The 10173-nt window shown below is 38.5% G+C and overlaps 1 non-coding gene across 1 annotated transcript; it reads right to left on the reverse strand.

Moving 5' to 3' along the window:
* Positions 1-8394: 8394 nt before the first annotated feature.
* On the reverse strand, positions 8395-8557 carry LOC115871719. The gene has a single exon (XR_004047440.1). It is a non-coding gene; the product is annotated as a U1 spliceosomal RNA (small nuclear RNA).
* Between the last annotated feature and the right edge of the window lie 1616 nt (positions 8558-10173).

Raw genomic sequence — 10173 nt, forward strand, 5'->3', positions numbered from 1 at the left:
CATATTTGGTCAAACATTTAATGAATTAGCCCTTATCTAATGGCTGGAACTGGTTTACCTTTGTGAAGCATGGCATGTTTTGAGGATTTCATGGGTCTTTAAGGAATGTTGACTGGACATTCCCAAACTCTAGGTTCAAAGGTTGACTTGGACTCTTTTGTCCTTGTACTCTTTTACTCCTAATCTTTAGTTCCCCCCACCCCAAAGGTGTATTTATTGCTATATCTTTTCCTCTGAGTACTGCTTTTGCTGTGTCCCAAAGGACATGTTGTACTTTCACTCTGGTTTAATCCAAGACACTTTCTAATTTCACTTTTCTACTATCCTGTAGTTTCTTTTTAAGGAAGATGTTATTCAATTTCCAGATATTTAATCTGCTTTTCCTAATCTTCCTATTATTGAGTTCTAAGTCTCTAATGTTGAAATCTGAGAAGACACCCTCCAGTATTTCATTGTTTCCTTTTTTTCCATATTTTTAATTTTGGTGAAAGATTTATTAACGTTTTGAGTGTGCGGTTATCCTGGAGTTTATGTTTTTTCTTCCTAAATTTAAAACAGGAGCCTTGAAGGTTTTAGAAATGATGATGACATACGTACAAATATGTTTGATACAATTGATGTATGGATTTTTATGAGCTCTAAGAGCACTCAATAAAATGATTTATTGAAATTAAAAAACAATGAAAATAAAATAGGAGTCTTGGTGGCATGGGGGTTACACACTGGGCTAGGATCCACAAGGTCGGTGATTTGGAACCACCAAGTGGTCTGGAGAAGAACATGGGCTTTTTATTCCCATGAAAAGTGACAGTTTCAAAAATTCCACTAGGGAAATTCTAGCCTGTCCTTTTCGGCCACTGTGACTCAGCATAGTCTTGATTGTATTGAGTATTGTTTTTTGATTTAGGTAAGTTTTAAACTGTATATTTTATCTTGATATTACCCTGATATTCTTTCCACTTGGAAATTCTTTAATTCTTTGATCATCTGCTCTCATAAAAATGTATAGTTTGGGAGTTGACTCAATGTGAGTGAATTACTGTTATTATTATTTTTGGTACTTGATGTCATTTACAATTGTCAGTCTTATAAGTCTTCGGGTTTTCGTCAATTGTCAGACTTGCCAGCGGATTTTATTTTGGTTTTTCCTCTGGGGTCATGTGTCTTAATCTCGGTTTTCAGTTTTGATATTATTGTACAGTTTTGATGTTATTGTAAAGGATTCCTTTTAAAGTCTTTCTTATAAAGTTGCTGTAGATCAGCGGTTCTCAACCTGTGGGTTGCCACCCTTTTGAGAATCCAATGACCCTTTCACAGGGGTCGCCCAATTCATAACAGTGGCAAAACGAAGTAGCCACTGAAGTAGCAACAAAAATAATTTTATGGTTTGCGGGGGGGTCACCTCAACATGAGGAATTGTATTAAAGGGTAGCAACATTAGGAAGGTTGAGAACCACTGGTGTAGATGCTCCTAATTTTCCATCATATAAATGTGACTGTTTTGATGGACATATGACAATTGGTTGGCGATCCCTTTTCTTTCTTGGATTTTGAATTAATATGCTTCAAAAAGTTCATGTGGAAATGGGGTTTAAAGATAATGGACTTTTTCCGTGCACTTTTTGAAATCCCCTCACATATGTCATCCAATGCCTTCTTGCCTGTATGATTTTACTGAGAAATTAGAGCTTAGCCTACCTAACCCACTGCCCTCAGCATGGAACATTTCATCTTCATTCATCGTGCTCGAGATTTTTCTTTCTCATTGATTGGAGAAAGTTTTATTATGCTATTTCTTGGTGGTTTGCATTTGCAGTATATCCAGTATATGCTTTGTCCTTCACGAAGCTAGGAACACTTTCTGCTAGTAAATCTTTGACAACGCTCACTCAGGTCATTTGGGGTCTGGCAATTTTGTTTCTCCTCATCTTGGTCTGAGCTTCTGATGGTATGTAAACTGTTCTTGATACTATTCAACATAATTGTTAGGTGTTCTATCTTTTTCTTCGTTTTTAAAAATTATTTTCTTCATACAAACTGATGTCAAGTGTTTTTTTCTTCCAATTTGCTTATCCTTCAGATGATTGATCCTTTCAGATTTTTTGATTCTACTCCTGTCTTTCCAATATGCTTTATATCTAAAATAAATGTTCATGATAATCTTCTGGGTTTCTAATAGATCTTTCTGTATGTTCAACTTTGTTGGTTTTTCTGTATATTGTTTTCCTGTATTCTTCTAGAATATTATCACTATCTTTCTTAATTTTGTTTGTAGTTTACTTGAGCTCTTGGAAATGTATGTGTGCACGTGCGCTCTGGTGTTTCTTCCTCATTGTGCTCCTGAGTTCTCTGGAAAGCAAGACCATCAGTTGCTTAGATGTATGTAAAAAGAGAGAAATTTATATTAAGAAAATGGCTAACGTGGTTGTGGAAGCAGGTATGTCCAATCCCATTCCAAGTCCATGGGTCAAATGTTAAGCTGGAGATTTTACAGACTCATCTAGCTTTGAGGGCTGATAAAGTCAAGATTTATAAGATCATCAGAGGCTGATGGCTAAAGAGGTGGATGAACCCAAAGTTTACAAGTTAGACTTGTGAGTGGAGACTCAAGTAAACCCATGGTTGGCAGATCAGATAGTAGGACATTTTGGCTTTTGGGATCAGCAAGCAATATGACAGGCCATTGTACTGAGCCCACAAAGAACTGGAATGGTCTAGATCCAGGATGCACACTCAGAAAAAAACAAGTGAGCATTCCTACAGCATCTACTTTGTAAGAAGTAGGCCATCTCCTGAGGAAACTTCCTTTCAGTTACAGCAAGACTACGAGCTGAGAAAGATTATTGCAGTCTATCCTAATTTTATAAGTGCTTGACGATTCACAAAGAGTATCTTTATGGAGTTGATGGCACTGTTCCTAGGTCACCTCATAGGGATTACTAGGCCCCAGTAGCTGCGCCACTGAGAGTTCTGGCCCAGCCAAGTTAAAACAAAATCCAATCTCCCAGAAATCAAGTAGTTCCAGTACCTGTTCCTCATTGGGGAAATTTCCTTTATTTAAATCACTTATTTTTGCCATTTTGTTGTGTATCTTTATTTGGTTTTAGTTGTCCACATTCCCCATATTTTGGACTTGACTTATTAGTTAGTTATGCATTGCTTGGTTATAACCTAACTTTGGGTCGTGTTTTGTTGTTGTGATCTACTCAATCGGGTAGTGTGTGTTTGCTACTTTAGAGGGTAGTTTAGTAGCACGAGACGTCTCTACTCCAGTCCCCATGTGGGTGGAGTAACTGCTAGGATGTTGGGTGCTGATTTCTGCTTGCTGGTCTGAACAATTGCAGCAAGTAAGGGGAGCAAGTGCATGCAATTTTTTGTTGGTCTGGTGGTTAAGGGGCTGCTGGTGGCATTGCCCTTTGGTAGGGTGCTAGGGCTAGGTATAATACCTGTGACCAACTAGTGAGGTAACTGTCTTCTTCCTTACCTCAGATGGAGCAAATTTTTTTTTAAGAAAAGACAAAAAAAAAAAAGATAAGACAAGAAAAATTAAAGAGAGACACAAACAAAATATTGGTAAAAGATACAAGAAGAAGAGAAAGTAAATCAATAAGAAGGAAGAATAAGTTGATAAAAGAAAAAGATTATTTAAAAAACCTAATTATAAAAAAACAACCAAAGATACTGCTACCGGCTGTCTCCTGCTGTCTGCTGTCAGCTTGTTCCTGTGGTTGTCTCGGGAGTCTAGTAAGTGGCCTGTGTGTGCGCGCCCCTGTGCAAGCAGTAGCCAGTCATGACAATTTATTTTCTTGAGAGTGTTTCACCTGGGGTGCTGTAGTTACCAGGGGTGGTCTGCTTGAGTACTGGTGCAGTAGGTGCTTATAATGGAAGGTGGTCCAACTGATCAGGTCATTTGGGTGGGGAGTGGTCTCTTGTCCTTAATCGCTTGCTTGCTGAAAGCCCAAGAGAGCCTTACTCAAAAGACATGAAAGCAGGGAGAAAAGGCACTTCTGTTCTAGTTCACTGGGGTGAATCCAATGCACTTTTGTGTGAGCACAGTCAATTATCCAGTTCCTACCCCGACTAATTGGAGTGATAATTCCAGAGTCCAGTACTTCTAATTGATGCCTATTGGCTTTCCCCATAATGGAACTATGAGCTCAAACTTGGAATCTCTACTAGTGAACTATTTTGTCACCCTTCCATAGATCCTTCCCCACTTGATAGTCACCAATGCAAGTGTCCTGGACAGTTTTGCTGCACTTTCCTCTCATAACCCCCCTCTTATTCTGATCACCTCATTTCACTCAAGATCCGGTCACAAACTATCTCTATCCCAACAAAAATTCCATGAGATTGGCTGCTTCTCTGTGTGTTACATCTTGTGTCACTGTTTTTGCTCTGTTTCGCTTTGCAATTGGCATTTAGTTGAGTTTATCCACTGATATTCAGAGTTCCAAGATCACCATTGTTCTGTGTTTCAATTGGTTCTTGTAATTTCCTTGGTAGAGGGACTGGGTTGAGTGTGTTACTAAAATGCCATCTTGTCTCTGTTTCTAAATGTCATGTATGTCCTCACATCTCCTATTATTTCATTCTACAAAATAGTCATGCTCTTTCTCAAGTTTCAACTCTTCAGATCATGAACTTGTCTCTCTTGCCTTTGTGCCTTAACACATGACACTCCCTCTTACAAGAATCCTTCTTCTAATTTGAGGACCTAGAAAACCCATGCTTCTTCAAGAGTCAGCTCATGTGTCACTTCCAGGAAGCCTTCCATGACCAACTACATATTTTTCTAGCATGTACTCTAAGGGAACATTCTGCACCCAGCCCTCCACTGATCTGCTTTGTCCTCAAGAGTAAAACTCTTCTCTCCTTTGCTGCCACTGTAATTCCCACCATAAACTGGTGAGAATAGACAGCTGATATATCTTTGAAAAAGAGAGGAAGCACATAAAGGCAAAAGAATGAAAGATTAAAGGGAGAGAGGGAGGCATTAATTCTGCATACAAAAATGATTTAACATCTGCTGGTAACTGTCATCTTGAGAATGAGTCACATAGATGCATACCATGTTGGAGAGCGGTGGCATGTTTCTAGTATACATGTCGGTGAAAAAAGAGACCCAGAAGGCAAGCTGTTCTCTGATGAATGGGTCAGGAGTTCCTAAGGGCAACCAGATCTTGAGCTGGGTATCATGGGTCAAGAATGAAGGGCCAGAGCTTGGAAAGCAAAACTGGGCTGATGTTGACTACAGATCCTTCCCCACAGTTCAAGTCTCTCAACTTTGGGAAGAAATTATCCTTAGCTTTATAGTCTCATAACTCTCCTGCACTCCCATGTGTAACCTGAAACATTTTGGGAGTCATCTAACTTCACTGGCCATGTATGGATTGGCAGAGAGAGAAAAAAGTACGGTTGGTAAATGCTAGAATGTTCAGTCCTAAGCATCACTATTTTGATAGAACCAGAAGCATCAATAATTTTAAAAACAGTGTGGTATCTAGCTGAATTTTTCCATTTTCTCCTCATTGGGATGTACGATAGACATAGCTCCAGGCAGAAATAGCTATGAATGGCATTGTGTTCACATCAGAAACAACCTGTAAGTATAGGAGCATACGCTATAGCCAGGAGTGCACATAGGAGACCACACCTCAAATCACAAAGAGCTTTCCTGATAAAAGTAAGCCCAGCAGTTTTCTCTTACATAGAATTACCCTAAGATTAAATCCCTGTGCCTTTTCTTAAAACACAGAAAGAATAAACTGGCTGGCAACCCCACAGGAAGGCACATGACCCTTGGGATTCTTACTCCAATGTGAAGAATTGTGCACCAGGTCAGTCACTGAATGACAGCACCGGTTTTAGGACTCTGGGATGAAGGACAGGGAAGAGGTACCTGAATGAACAGAGAATGCCACTAAATAACAAGATGGAGCACCCAAGCAAGCACTGTTCACTCATTGATTCATTTAAACAATTACCATTGTGTTCTCTGTGTAGAGTTCGGATGAGATCAAAATCAAACCACAGTAAAATCTGGAAAGAGTTGGAAATCCAATGCCAATCTTGGCATAGTTAGGGAATTTGAAGCTGAGAGACATACAGAATGGTTTTCCTTTGGTTATACTTGTTAATGTCCCTTAGATTTGAATTTGTAGTGACTCTTTGTGTTTTCACTCTGACTGAAATTCTTCCTCTCTGTTTTTTTTAATCATTTTATTAGAGGTTCATACAACTCTTATCACAATCCATACATACATCAATTGTGTAAAGCACATTTGTACATTCATTGTCCTCATCATTCTCAAAATATTTGCTCTCCACTTAAGCCCCTGGCATCAGCTCCTCATTTTCCCCCTCCCTCCCCGCTCCCCCTTACCTCATGAGCCCTTGATAATTTATAAATTATTAATTTTGTCATATCTTTCCCTGTCCCACATCTCCCTTCACGCACTTTTCTGTTGTCCGTCCCCCAGGGAGGAGGTCACATGTAGATCCTTGTAATCGGTTCCCCCTTTTCTTCCTCTCTGTTTTAATCACAACTCTTCCCTTAGAGTGTGCTGGACCTAGAATTGGGTCTTGATTGATAAAATGTACAATTATAAAAAGTATGGCATTTATTCATATTTTTCTCACTTAAAAGATAAGGAATAGAATAAAAGCCTACACAATGAGATTAAATAAAATAAAGATAATGAATATCAGTGATTAATTTATAAGCCTTATGTATATCAAGGGCCATCCAAAAATCTCCACTGACATCAAGTTACTTCTGATTCTGGGTAACCCTATACAAAATTTCTGTGATCACAATTCTTGGTGGGAGCAAGATTTTACTAAGGAGTAGAGGAATAATTTGAAACCCTGACTATGTGGTCAACACTCCAATAGTTAGCTGAAGCACTACCAAATTCCAGTTAAAACAAACACAAGAACTGACTTAAAAAGAAAGAGAAATTTCTGTTCACCTTTTAAGCGTTATTTATTACTATTATTATTTAAGAGTCAAGTTTCAGGCATTAGATATGACACCGCCTTTCCAGCACAGAACGTTGCTGTTTACATCAGTTGATCCTCTGAAAACGTTACTCCCCACCCCACCCCTGCCCCTGGAAAATATGGATGACTGAAGGTAAGAAGAACATGACCTGCTCCTTGAAGGTCTATAAAGAATATCAGATTATTTTATTCAACAAACAACATTGGCCTGGAAGAAATACATTTGCAGGTGGTAGAGGCAGCTGAAAACATAATCAGAAATCAATTCTACAAACAGGAGGAGACATTTCTTTTTGTCCAGCTCAATTACTTGGGAGGGAAAAGACAAAGTGTGGGGGTGGAGGGGGAGAACATATCAGTGCAGATTAATATCAGCTTCCCATGTTATCCATATGCTTTCCCTCTTCTTGAGCCAGCAGATAAAATAAATGAAAACAATTAGAATTGAAGCACTCCTTAGAAGCTATCTAAAACAGTAGCCACTTTTATGAAGAAATTAGAGTCTAGTGAACTAGCCAGTTTGATAAATATATAAATCACATCACTGGCGAATAAAAAGTTAATCTGTCCTCCCTGAACCAATCAGGATACAAATCCTTAAAAAAAAAAATCTGAGGCTAACCTATGGGCCCAATAGAAAACACTGAAATCTTGATCTCAATGTTAACATGATTGAATTCACTCTGAACAGGACCAAACACCATCTGTTTTTAAATTGTCTATCTCCAGGAGGGTGTAGTTTGGTTATTTTGATGCAGTTCATACAGCTAAGGCACCAAATTTTCTATGTTAATTTCACAGTTTCACTAACATGCTTGCTAATGTTATGGTTCTGTAATAATCAGAAATGCTTCTCAGCTCAGAAGACCAGAGTTAGTTTCGGTATCTCCAAGTGAAGACATTGTGAGTTAGACCTACAGAAGTGTTTTAAGCATTGGACTGCTAACTCCAAGCTTGACAATTCCAACCAAGAAGTAGATCCAGGAGATAAAGTTGTGGCTATCTGCTCCTGTGAAGATGTACAGCCTCTGACAGCCTATAATAGGTCGCTATGGGTCAGAACTGACTAAGTAGTCTGGCCAAGAGTGGTAAAGAAAACCTCAGGTGCCTTTTTCTCCACTGCCCAATGAGAGCTGATGTTAACAATGAAAACGTTGGGAGAAATGAGAAAAATATGGCCATCAAGAAAATCACAACCCATGGCTCAATATGCTTATGTTTTTTAAGTTATAAATGGAAGAGTAAGTGGGATGGATATATTGAAAGCATTAACAATTATTCCAATACAAATTATGCACATTGGACCTCACTTTGCTTTGTCAATATGTGTTCTTATGCAATGAGACCCAAGAAATCATATCTGTTTTCTTTCTTTCTTTCTTTTTTTTACAGGGAAGAGCACAAATTCAGTCCCTCACTACCGCAAATTGTGCAGTAGCGTTTCCACATTGGGGGAAATCATGGGGGTCAGCACATCCGGAGTGCAATGGATAAGCCTTGCCCTGGGAAAACCACCTTCATGATCATGGTATCTTCCCTGCCAGGTAAGTATTCATATGTTTTCTACCAAATTAAATCAAATAAAAATAAGGGTATATAGAGATATTTTGTAAATGCTAGATTTTTAATAAAATATTGTATTTCATATTTTATAAAAAATGAATCCAATGTACTTTATAGGAAGTTAGATTTAATGTTAAGCAAACTTGAGGACAAAAATATTCACACTTTTTAATTACTGGTCACCGTGATCTTAAGAGAAAGAGGTGAGACTATATAATCTCAATTTAAGACTCCTTAAATTGGGCTTTTTGTTCAGTAACTAACACCATCAATTATTGGATGTTAGTGCACTATTTGGGATATAGAGATAGCTTTGTGTTAAAAGCATAAATATGTAGCATGTAAATGTAAACAGTACACATTGTGGGGATGTACCTTCCTTCTTATATACTCTTCAACATTAGCACTCCCTGAAAAAGATGCTGAATTTACCAGTTAAAGCAACTACTGCACTCAGAGACTGGAGTAGACGCAATACACTCTATGGAATTAAAAAAAAAAAAAAAGCATGTGTTGAAATAACACTGTGACCTCAACACTGAGGAAACCAGTGAAAAGGTTAAAAACAAGAAATATCTTCCATCTCTTACCCAACGAGATAATAATCTATGCCCAGAACCAGTTTATAAGTTAAATAGCACGACCACCAGTTGCTAGTCATAAGATTTTCAGTGGCGAATTCTGCAAGGTCAGCAGTTTGAAGTTGCCAGAACCAAGATAAAGCTTTCTGCTCCTGTAACGAGTTACAGTATTGGAAAACCACTGTAGTCCTCTACTTTGTCACATCTTTGCTCTTTGTCATATGTACAGCAAATGACCGTGGATCTGAAAAAAAGAACAAACTAAAAAACAAAACCAGGAAACTGTTGACAATATCACTATTTTCTCCAATTATCATGATGTTCCTTATTGCTACAGTTGTGAGGATTTGGTTTTCTTATCTTTACATTTGTGGTAGTTCCATAATCTGGTGTCAATTTGGCACTTGAAGGATTTAAAAGTGAAGGGGTGGAGTCTAGTCTGTGTGGGCATGGCCTTCTCCTGAGGATTCTGGGAAATCTGGTATTTCCTCTTTGGAGGTGGCAGACACCCTCTCTCTCTGTTCATGCCCTTGGAGACTCTCTCTCTGCTTACTCCCTGCAAGACATCCCTGAGGATAAGCCACATGGACCTACCCTGATGCAGCCAGAACCCTGGACCTGGAGACTACATCGAGACTCCTGCCAGCCCTGAGATACTTACTATGCCACTGGATCTACAAGACTTCCCACCCACTGGCCTGTGATCTTTCTGCATTCAGCATCATTGCATATGTTTCATGAGTCTGAAGAGGACTTTATAGGTTGGTGCTGGACATATGGGCTAATATTGGATTTATGAACTTGATCTGGATTGGGCTGGAATGTTTTCTCACTATTCAACTCTCTTGTATATAAAAACTCTTTCTTATACACATGAGTGTGTCCATAACTTTGTTTCTCTATTTGAACTAACACAACATTGAATTGTAATCTATAGCTGATAGCTCTATTTACTTTTATTTTTGGGTTAGTGAGTTCATCAAGTCTTCTTTGTTTTCATCAAACAAGAGATCATATGAATATC

Source organism: Echinops telfairi, unplaced genomic scaffold (genome assembly GCF_000313985.2).
Source record: "Echinops telfairi isolate 266 unplaced genomic scaffold, ASM31398v2 ScPeMD7_7400;HRSCAF=8409, whole genome shotgun sequence".
Lineage (NCBI taxonomy): Eukaryota > Metazoa > Chordata > Mammalia > Afrosoricida > Tenrecidae > Echinops > Echinops telfairi.